Source organism: Limulus polyphemus, unplaced genomic scaffold, assembly GCF_000517525.1.
Source record: "Limulus polyphemus unplaced genomic scaffold, Limulus_polyphemus-2.1.2 Scaffold1401, whole genome shotgun sequence".
In the NCBI taxonomy this organism is placed as follows: domain Eukaryota; kingdom Metazoa; phylum Arthropoda; class Merostomata; order Xiphosura; family Limulidae; genus Limulus; species Limulus polyphemus.
In genome coordinates, this window is record NW_013667011.1 from 181,343 (window position 1) to 192,202 (window position 10,860).

The 10,860-nt window shown below is 36.6% G+C and overlaps 1 protein-coding gene across 6 annotated transcripts in view; it reads left to right on the forward strand.

The window, feature by feature from the left end:
- The window catches only part of LOC106463418 (phosphatidylcholine:ceramide cholinephosphotransferase 1-like), an 83,760-nt gene that overhangs the window by 1,462 nt on the left and 71,438 nt on the right, over window positions 1–10,860 (forward strand). The window lies entirely within an intron of this gene.

Genomic DNA, 10,860 nt, shown 5'->3' on the forward strand with positions numbered 1-10,860 from the left:
TGTTTTGAGCTCTTTTGTGTTTAGAACAATATATACTAATTTTAAAAGTATCAAATTGAATTTTTGTTCAGTAAAAATCTTTCAAATACGACTGTAGCTTTTTTTCCCCCCAAAACTTTGTCTTCAAAATAAGGGTGCGTTTTATACACAGATGTGTCTTATTTCCGAAAAATACAGTAGTTATTTCCAACTTCGATACAAAATTTTAATTCTGTGAATATGATAAGCTTAGTTAATTATAGTTTGTTCCTGATGGAGGAAGGTTAATGTTTCGAAAGTGGGGGTTTTGTTTTTGTCTTTAATTGATTTTTTGAACCTAGGTATTTTCCTATCATAATGAATAATCTCAGTATTGGTACTGTAGCACTTCAGTATGACAAATGTTCAGTATACTACTTATTAAGAGTAATACTACTACAGTACTAGTATTAATACTGTAACTATAATCATACAAAGGGCACTGGTACTGTAGCACTTCAGTATGACAAATATTCAGTATACTACTTATTAACAGTAATACTAATACAGTACTAGTATTGATACTGTAACTATAATCGTACAAAGGGTATTAACTGGCAATGGCAGTAGGCTTATCATTGAATAGTTTGAAACAATCCCTGAATTAACTTTCTTGCAGTTTGATGTAGTTACTATATATATATTTTAAAGATTATAATTCTGCATTAGATTAATATTATGAATTTATGGAAAATATATATGTACATTTGCTTCATATTACTATTATTAGAAGTTATACTTGTTGAAGTCTCGCACAAGGTGAAAAATTAAATGTGATTCCCAATCTAGACATCATTGAGTCAGTTTATCCTTTGACACTGAATTACACGTTTTACTCGCTTTCAGGGAATTCCACCCATCACCAGTAAACCTGGACAAGGACTAATTAAAGGATTTAAGAGAGTGATCCTATAATATAAGAATTTATACTTGTTAGTCTTGTATTAGGTATTTAGAAATTATAGTTACACTTAATTTATTACGTGAGCATTCTATAGTGAATGACCATGTAATTTATGTAATAAAATATTATAATTGTTGATTAAGACCAATATTAAGATGAATTTATGAATGATTAAATTAAATAACTAACTGTTTCAACTATACAACTTGTGCATTGTCATATATTATAATTTTTACCAAGTTACAATTACTACCTTTATGTAAAAACATAAAGGCCAAGGTGACTGAAGGCCATTTAGCTCATTAGAGTCGCTGTTGAGTTACCACAATAAGCATTTAAAAACAATAAGCCCATGTTATAAGTATTTGTATTTATAGCAAAGTTCTAAACAATTCAAACTAACTGCTTGCACCATATCGTCAGGCAACACATGTCATAACACTGACTAGGGACTTTGCAAATAATTCTGAATTGATGAAATCTTTAAGTCTATAGTGAATTTGTATAAAACACAAAATTGCATTCCATATCACTTGGAACTGTGGCTCTATGTCAATAAAAAAGAAGTTATGTATTTTTAGCAACGTAGAGAATCCTATTTTAGCCCATGTGAAACAATATTTAAATCTTTTCAATTGAGAGTACTTACTGATTATAAATATTTTTTTTTTATTACAAGTTACAGCTTTTAAAAATTTATTCCTTACTATAAAAGCTATAATTTGAAATAAAGTAGTGAAGCCTGAAGAACATTTAACAGGGCACTCAGTTTTACTTGTGTGTTCATAATTTCTTTGACTTTTTTTGATAAAACTGCAAAGTGAACCTTAAAAGTCTAGCTTTCATAACGTAATTGATCTTTTTCATTTTCAAATATTTCAGTAAAATAGTGGCTGTAACATGGTTTTTTTACATCCAGATTGCAGAAATGGCTTAGATACACTGCATGCAGCTCATTACAATAATATCATAGGCATTTGAAACTTGGCATTCATAAAGATTAAAATTAGATTTTGAATAAAATTATATAGTTTTATATGCTAATATAAGACTATTTTGTCATTTGTTAACAAATAAAAAATATATTTGGGTGAACAAAATTTAAACTTATCCTGAGCATGCTTGATTTCAAATATCAGTGGTTGTGTCCTGTTTCTCTTATTAACATAGACAAGTAGTTTCAGAAATGGAAACTTTTGATATGATATTTTACCTCCTGTCACAAAATAGCCTTTTTCCACTAGCACTGCTCTCCATCAGTGCCAATTTTAAATGCTCACCTCCCACTTCTGCACATCCACATGCAGCGCTCTCCACCAATAGGAGCACAACTCCTATCGTAACCAGTGCCCTCTTGACATTTGCACTCATTAATCACTTCTCAATTGGCAGTAGTACTTTACAGACATTCCGGTTTTTGCTTGCAGATTTGTCAACATTTTCCTTTATACTACAGACTTCGATTTTCTTTACTATTAATTTAAATTTTCATGATTTGGAATTGTGCAAGATTGCTTTTCCACCTTTTCTTACTTTTTCAGGGGCATTTTTTGCTGGTCTGTTGTGAATCCCACTCTGTGGAAAGTGGTGCCTGACCAAGTGTACCTTTTTTTTTGCAAATCCATACTGTCCATCCTGTGAACTGCTCAATATCAATTACATTGTAGCCCTTTCTACTATGGACCTGATGTACCATTCAAGATGCCGCCAGGTTTTGGTTGTAGCACTAATCTGTATTACTGTCTATATATCTATATATACTTTTTCCTGCCCGTGGCATTCCTCCTTTTTACCATTCTCTGAAGGTACATTCCTGGTGGATCTGGTGTTAGTTGGAGATGGTCCGATCACAATTAAAATAGTGTCGATGGCATAATGGCCTTCCTGCTGCAGACCTGATGTACAATTGCAGATTCTCCGAGGTTTTGGTTGAAGCACTCCTCCATGTCATAAATATATATCTATAATTGCAGTTTGCCCCTCAGGCAGAGACATTCCTCTTAACTACCATCCTCTGGATGTACATTCCCGGTAGCTCCGGTGTTGTTTAGAGATGGTCCAGCTAAGTAAGTCCTCACATGAGTGCTGGTTGGTATCCCTCCTCCTACTGTGGACTAGATGACAAATGCTCACTGCTGCTAGGTTTTTGGACTGGAGATGCACCCGAGGTTTGCAATCCCCCTTTCTACTGTCTGATGAATGTTGGTTCCTGTTGGATCTGGTGTTGATTGTAACTGGATGCAGCATGTTTTCCAACTTGTGTACAGTTGGTTATCCTTCTCCTACTGTGGACTGGAAGTACCATACTCATTTTAGTCAGGTTTTGGACTGGAGATGTCATCCCACTGGGGCTTTCCACCTTCTTGCTATCTACTGGATGTTGGTTCTTGGTGGATCTGGTGTTGGTTGTGTTGGAAATACATACAAGTGGAGAAGGATTTTGGTAGAGAAGCTCATCTTCCCTACCAATTCCCATTTCGAGGTGAAGAGATAGGTGATCCCCTACCTACTGCTGATCTGATGTACCATTCCAGATTCTGCCTGGTGTTGGATGAGGTCGAACTACCACTAAGTTCTGTTGTGCCATAGCTACTCGACACTCTGAGGTCCCATTAATCGGTCATACATATTCTAGGATTCTTTCACGTTTTTCCACCTTTTATGTTTATGACACTGTTATAAAAGAGTGTAAAGTTTCTTTTGGTTCCACATCTCCTGGTCTCTCTTTGGGTGTTTTTTAAAGGGGAATCATTTTTTCACTGGCCCTCTACCAATTCAGTGTGGGATTCTAGCTAGTTTATGAGAAGAGGTAAGATATTATATCAGAAGTAAGCATTTTCCTGCACTGAAAATGTATTTCTGATAGATACTTGCCTCTTTTCACATATCCCACCCAGTTTCAATGACGAGGAACCCACTTTGAGACTAATAATGCTTGGAGGCATCTGATGATGACAAAACTTTGTTGAAACATTGTACATTTGCTGTTATGTTAAACTTATATTAAAGTTTTCTTCATTACCCATTCAAGCCATCTCCAAGCATTATATCCCACCCAGCCTCTCCACTTCCGGTGATATATGGTGTGGGTATTCTGACTAATCTTGAACTGATCAATAAGTGCAAGTGTGAAGAGGATGCTGGTTACAATAGGAATTGTGTCACACTCCTATTGGTAGAGAGCTGCTGCATGATCATTTGCTTGTGGATATGCAGAAGTGGGAGATGGGAGATTAGTGGCGAGCATTTAAATTTTGTGCCATTAGATGGTAGTGCTAATAAAGTAAAGCTATTTTGTGCATTGTGATTCAAAAGGATTTGAAATGCATTATCTTATGTATGGATTTTACATTATTAATGAAATATCCTATTGTAATATGTTGCTTCCACCCCTTCCTTCATTGCCAGTTCGTTGCATTACTCATACCCCAATGCTTTTTTAAGTATATTATAGGTAAGCAAAATGTTATAATGGGGATTTGGCCCTTCAAGGATGCTGACAGAAAGGTTTTTGTTGAAGACTATGAGATGGCTGAGCTATTAAATGTTATTTTTTATTTTTTACAAGAGAAGATATTGGTAATATTCCTGACCTGAAGCATTTTATGGAAATTATTAGGAATGACCTGAACTATGTAGATACTGATACCTTTATGGTAAGTAGAAAAACTGAAAATATTAAAAATAGATAAAGTACCAGGTTTTAAAAGTTATCAGTTATCAGATGTTCAATCTTCTCTTTCATTTTCAGTAGACCAATAGAGAGTGGAAAAAATACTTGAGGGTTTGAGATTACTTATATTACTCCAATTTTTAAATGGGGTGATAAGAGTTGTCCTGGAAATTATGGGCCAGCTAGTCTTGTAATATGAAAACATTTACATACCTTGCAAAATTTCTTATCTGCAAAATTTTAAAATTTTCCTAAGTTCTAATTTTGGAACATACTAAATCCATTTGAATCACGGATAAAATTCTGCCTGAGTTGCTACTTTTTTTATTGGTTAACCATTCAAGAAATTTATCTACTATTTCATTGAAGAGTTTCATTGTATCCTACTAGACCTTGCGTTTGGGGGGATACTTTGCAACATTCACATGGAGATAATTCCATATTCTTATACCTGTTTCCTGATTGCTCAACTGCAGAATGTACTTTGTGATTGCAGTTTTGGTACTTTCCAAAAGAGATTGATACTAATCTTTGAAGAGAACAGTTTAATTTTTTGAGATAGTTATTTGTGAATTTTCCTTCACTTATACTGAGTTTGTAAATCAACTTCCCTTGATCATTGCATTCAGTTTTATATTGTTTTAATTTCATCTTTTCAACCTGGAAAATATTTAATACAGTTCTATGTGGATTGTGAAATAAATAGTACTTCATTGTAAATATGAAATGCAGTTAGTTGAGATCACTAGAATAACTACAGTTTTAAATGTTATACAGAATATAATTTATTGTAAAAAAGGAAAGAGTACATACAATGTGTGCAGGAATTTGAGTGCTGTTGGGGTGGGGGCACATTAAACATACACACACATGCATATATATAAATCATATCAATACTCACCAAAATGACTGAGTCCATATGCATAGAGTTATTGGGAAAGCCCATGTCCCTGCTCATCCTCATCAAGTGTAAGAAGAGTAAGAAAGGATTCAAACTTTAACCCATTGACTGCTGATTTGTCGTATAGGGTATATATATATATTTGCCTCCTGTAGTTGAATGTGAGTGTGCCGTATACCGTGTAGGGCTTGCAAAAATTCAGCACGTGTTCAGAGCAGCTGCAGTCAATGGGTTAATGGTCAACACAAGAGGTATTGTTCACTAAACAGTACAGAACTCAAAGGCAGCCTTTATCGTTCGTATAATTATCAAGCTTTTCCTTAAAATTAACTGCATCTTTTACATCTAAAGGCAACCCATTCCATAGGCCAACCACCTTGTTAGAAAAATAAAGTTGTCTTGGCTGAAAATGACTCCTGATCTGCCAAAATTTTCTCATCCTTTGGCAAAAGCTGTAGATGCTCGTAGTCAAAACTGGATAGGATATTACCTGTATGTATATCCTCCTATTCATCTTCTTTCCAAGGTCCTTTCATGGATTCAGACCACTCTGTGTTGTGTGCTCCTGGTGGCTTCATTTTGGCCTGGTCACTCATGGTTTCTGCTTTTGCATAGACTTTTGGTGTCACCTCCCCTTCCTTTGCTATTGTCTTTCATACTCCTTTGTCATCCTTAATCAGGTGTGTGTCATCCATCCATTTATCTCCCTCCTGCATGATGCGTGGCTATTGTCTGGTGCCTCGCCAGACAATCTGGATTTTCCAGGTGTGTTGCCTCATTGATTGCTTGTTCTGTACATCCTTCCTCCTTGGTGGTTTATCAGCGTAAATGATATACTTCCACTGCTGGTCACTTTGCCAGGTATATCGTCCTTCACAACCTTCCCTACTGCAGTTGACTGCATTTTTCACTTGGCTCTTTGATAGGGGACTGACTGTTGGTTTCCTCGATTGCCGGCTATCAGGCTACACTATCTTGCAAGTTCAGATTTACTGTGTTTGCTTCTGTTTTCCAATCTCCCATGTTATCTTTGCTATTTCATTCATTTTCCCTTTCCCATCTTCCTTGCCCTGTCTCTCTCAATGTTGTCCTTCACGCTTTCACTCATCCTCCATTTAAACCTTTCTCTTCATGTTCCCTGTTTCACCTTTTCTTAAAATCCCTATTCCCCATATTATTGGCTACCAGCATTCTGATGTCTTTGCTATTGGTGCTTGCTGTGTGCTGTTCCATTGTTCCTATGTTCTCCTCTTCCCTGACCATTAATTTTTGCTTAAGACTTCTGTTGCTGGGGAGGGGGAGTTGCACTTTTTCTCCCATTTAATTATTCTCCATTTCCCACATTTGTAACCATTCAGATCCTGGCCATTTCTTGGGGCCGGTCTGGTGGTCTTGGATGGTCTTTCGCTTGCACTGCCCCCATCCATGGTTCCTGTAAACATTTGTTTATTCCATTGAATCCTTCAGTGTCCCAGGACCTCTCTCCTGTTACCCTTTCAGGTTGGATTTTTTCAGTTAATTAGGCTAGTGTATTCTTCCCTTTTGCTTGAGGAGTGTCGCCTTTTTAGAGTAACTTCTCATCAAATCTGTCACCATGTACCTAGCTATCCAGTTCTGTTTTTCTTTGGACTTCATAATTGAGACCAGTATGTGGACTACACCTCATACCTTTCTTTCACACTATTTACATCAAGTAACCGTTTCTTGCTCAGTGGGTTTTCATTTGCCTCCAGTCGCCATCTTACATATTGCACTGTCATTATGGCTGGTGAGTACTATGTTTTGTTATTTTTTTATTTGCAGGGGCCTTTTTGCTTGTGTATTGTGGATCCCACGTTTTTGGAAATTCTACACTGTCCATCCTGTGACCATGCTTGATGTCAATTATCTTATAGGTATTGGTTATGTTTCACTATTCATCTGACATCTGTGCAAAGCAAATTATGATGCAGAATTAGTTTATGCACATCATAGAGATGGGGTGTTTCGTAGGACCTCTGGTAGTCTTTTGCTTCATAAATATGTTCATCCCAGACCATATACTCTTGGACAATCCTGAGTAAAGCAGACAGGGATTGCTGCCCATCTCTGATGCACTATGGCATTGAGACTCTCCCTACGGTGGATCTGATGTACAATTCCAAATGCCACCAGGTGTTGGTTGAGTGACACCATTGACATGGAAGCTCTGCTTTTCGAAATAGGGTATCATGGTGACCCATTGCACTGTCTATGGTGGTGCAGTTCTCTGAACTCTGCAACTCATTGTCCCTCCTTTTTTCTAATGGAGTATGAGAGTCCTTGCTACTTACCAGTTCCTAGTCACTTGGGGTGGTGGACAATGAAGGCCTGTCCTCCTGAGTGATGTATCATACCACTCAGTTGAGAGTAGAGTGGTGACATTCTGTGGGTGTCAATGGAGTATAGTGCTTTCTACCATGGACCTGATATACAATTGCATATGCTGCCAGGTTTTGGTTGTAGCACTATGCCATATTAATATGTGTGTGTGTGTGTGTGTGTATATATATATATATATATATGGCAGATTACCTTTTCTTACCATGGCATTCCTCCATAATGCCATATTCCAGATGTATATTTTCAGTGGGTTTGGTGTTGGTTGGAGATAGCCTGGTCACTAGTAGAATCATGTGTCGATGGTGTGACGCCCTTCCTACCATGGACTTGATGTACAATTACAGATTCTGCCAAGGTTTGGTTGAAGCACTTCACCATGTCACAACTATATATATGTATTGCAGTTTGTCCTTTAGGCTGAGACATTCCCACCATCCACCAGATGTGGCTCCCTGGAGGTCAGGTGTTGGTTGGAGATGGTCCAGCTAAGTAAGTCCTCACATGTGTTCTGGCCAGTGTTCCTCACTTACTGTGGACTGGATGAAAAATGCTCAATGCCACCAAGGTTTGGACTGGAGTTGCGCCCCAGGTTTGTGGTCCCTCTTCCTACCATCTGCTGGATGTCTGTTCCCAGCAGATCTGGTGTTGGTTGTAGCTGGATGCACTACATGTATTCCCACTTGTGTACAGTCAGGTATCCTTCTCCTACTGCGGACTGGAAGAAACATACCCAACAGCCAGGTTTTGGACCAGAGATATCATCCCACCAAGGCTTTCTACCTTACTAACATCTACTAAATGTTGATTCGTGGGTAATCGGGTATTGGTTGGGTTGGAAATGTACACAAGTGATGACGGATTTTGGTACAGAAGCTTATCAAGATGAAGAGGTAGGGGATCCTCTGTCTACTGCAGAACTGATGTACAATTTCAGATGCTGTCAGGCATTGGATGAGATTGAACTACAGCTACAGTTTGTTGTGCCCTAACCACTTGACACCCAGGGTCCCATTAATAGGTAATATATATTATGGAATTCATTCATGTTTTTCCACCTTTTATGTTCACAACACAGTCATAAAAGAGTAAAAAGTATACCTGATTCTAGAGCTACATCTAAATAGATGAATAGATCTAAATATGAATAGATCTAATTATCATAGATTGAGTAAAATATATTTTGGTCAATCAGATAAACCTAGGCCATCCTAAAAAATGTTTGTTTGCTGTTCTTCAAGATAGACAAAAATAATTTGCTACGTAAACCCTATATGAATAGATCTAATTATCATAGATTGAGTAAAATATATTTTGGTCAATCAGATAAACCTAGGCCATCCTAAAAAATGTTTGTTTGCTGTTCTTCTATCCAGAATTTTTGAGGTGGGTAGGAAGATCGGGATTTTTTTCATTGACTACTTGACTGCCAATAACTTTAAAACATGTTTTTTTATTCCCAAGGGCAAAAAAAATTGAGTATTTTAGGGAGTTGGTCATGGGACAGTGAACAAAATCTTTTTTTAATGATGGCCTTATTAAAGGTGTTTTATACTGATGTACTTGATAGATATATATTTTATTTTTACATATTTTCAACAAAATGCAAATGAAAGTTAATTTCTTTGAAAGTTGAAAGGGTTTATATCATATAGGCAGAAACAAATAGATGTTTTTAATGATTGGTAAAGTTTTTTATTTAATTTTTTAATTACCTTACTTGTGTTTAAAAAAAGCAACTCTGCCCAGAGAAAAGCGATCTCTGTATGGTTTTGTGTGCCTGAATGTGTCTCCAAGTTCAACATTTGTACACCTTTTGTATTTTTTATTATTTAATATTTTGTTTCATGGAAATATGTGCAGGTACAGAACTGGAATCCATGTTAGGGGGATGCTGCAATTTAGAAAGAACACTGACATCATTGACAGTCTGTCTGTATTTGCCATGAGTAGCACTGATGCCATGGCAGGAAGTGATGAGATTGAAGTGCTCGCCTTTCACTACAGCCTTGACCCTGATGAAGCCCTTGCTTGGTAGGACCAGCTGAAGGAAGTGATCAAAGACACCAACAAGAGCATCATAGAATGACATTCTGCTATCATCCAAACAATCACACAACTGAACAAAACATTTAGAAATTACTGTCTTCTATTCACCAACTTATGGCAACTGCTGTGGTTCTTTCAGTTAGTACTGCTGAAATGGAGTATATCTTCTCCAACGTGCACAGTCATAGTTGAAACTGTCCACAAACTCTTACTGATCAGGAAGTGTGACAAATACATGGACTTTGAGAGAGTGGTTAAGAGATGGCATTCACAGAAGTCCCGGCATATTTTACTTTGACGTATGTTATGCCAAGATGAAGTATGAATTCTGTGTTAAAGTGTTGCATAACTGTAGGTCAATTCTGTCAGGGAAAAGGCAGAAAATACAAACTCCTGTGACTAAAACACCAAGCCAAAAGCTCATGAAAGCACTCACAAAATGTAGGTTCATTTCACTATTTGTTAAACTTGTATATGAGTAATTCTGCCAGAATTAAGAATGTAAAATGCATAAGAAGCAACTGCAGAAAAAAATAGTGTTGTCTGTGGCATACTGTACCAAACAAATGAAGCTGATGTTAGGAAAAGAATGACTGAGGCTTTGTCATAACATTAATCCATAATTGTCTGCAGTAATATGAGAAACTCAATGGATACAGGCAGACAGAGTTATGACTTGCTGGTTAATAAAAAATGATCAACAACAAAATAAAGTTGTAAATGTTTATTTTTATTACTTAGAAAAGCATACATTTACATCTATACAAATAATGAAATTAACTTTGACATGTTATTCGAAAACCAAAAACAATGCATATAAAGTATTGTTACGTATCTGCTTGTCCTTTCTTGATTAAACCAGTTTATTCTTCCTCGATACAAGCTTTTAGTACACAGAAGTTCCACAATCAGTACGTTTCTTGTCACTTTAAACTTAACATCTTTTATAGTACACGC